Genomic DNA, 1,288 nt, shown 5'->3' on the forward strand with positions numbered 1-1,288 from the left:
AGAGAGAGAGAGAGAGAGAGAGAGAGAGAGAGAGAGAGAGAGAGAGAGAGAGAAATTACAGGGGGCACATGTGGATTCGGAGCTTGATTGTACCCTAGTCAGTCTACCGTTTATTTTTTTCTCCTACAGGGATTCTTATGCAGAGAGAAGATAGTATCTTAGAATGGATTTTATTTATTTATTTATTTATTTATTTTTTCAAAACATGGTTTCTCCGTGTAGCCTTGACTATCCTCAAACTCACTCTGTAGACCAGGATGGCTTCAGACTCACAGAGATCCGCCTGCCTGTACCTCACAAGTGCTGGGATTAAAGGCGTGTGCCACCACCACCCAGTTAGAATGGATATTTTTACCACACAGACAAAGTAAAAAATTAAAGACCTATGTAGAAAAGGTTTCTGAATTGGTTTGAAAGGAAAATTGAGACTTCATCAATCAGCAGGAACAGACCCAGGAGAAATAAATTGTGGTTCCTTTTACTAATGCTGAGATTTCCACATTATAAGCAGAAAATGAACATTGGCAAAGAGCTTGCAGTAATTTGTGTGGAGAGATTAGCAACAAATATCCCCAAAGTAAGAGACTTCAGTTTATGAAAAGAACCAATTGGATCTTCCCTTATATAATAAAAGGAGCACCAGCTTCTGGAGCCCTTACATTCTATACTGATGCAAATAAATCATGAAAGGCAGGGTATAAGTCAGGAAAAGTAAGTAAAGTGGCTCAAAGTCAAAATGAATCAGTTCAAAAGTCAGAATTATATGCTATTCCCATGGTATTATTAGATTTCTCAGAAACTTTAATATAGTTACTGACGCCCAAATATGCAGAAAGAGTTGTTTTACATATTGAAACTGCTGAACTTATTACAAATGATTCAGAATTAACTTTGTAATTTATTCAGTTACAACAATAATTAAAATTAGAAATCATCCATTGTATAAAACACGTATCAGATCCAATATGGGTCTTCCAGGCCCTCTAGCACAAGGTAATGATGAAATTGATCAGTAATTAATAGGAAATGTGTTAGAAGACTCGGAATCTCATAAGAAACACATGTTAACAGCAAAGGTTTGAAAAACGACTTTTCTGTCACTTGGCAACAAGCCAAGGAATTTATAAGGAAATGCCCTATTTGTTCTTTGTATAATCAAATGCTGTTACCTGCAGGAAGTAGCCCAAAAGACACTTGAAGAAATGAAATTTGGAAAATGAGTATGTTTCATTTTGCAGAGTTTGGAAAATTAAAATATGTGCACCATACCATAGATACATATTCAGGA

The sequence above is a fragment of the Alexandromys fortis genome, unplaced genomic scaffold (assembly GCF_014885135.2).
Source record: "Alexandromys fortis isolate MF-2015 unplaced genomic scaffold, M_Fortis_MF-2015_v1.1 scaffold_39, whole genome shotgun sequence".
In the NCBI taxonomy this organism is placed as follows: domain Eukaryota; kingdom Metazoa; phylum Chordata; class Mammalia; order Rodentia; family Cricetidae; genus Alexandromys; species Alexandromys fortis.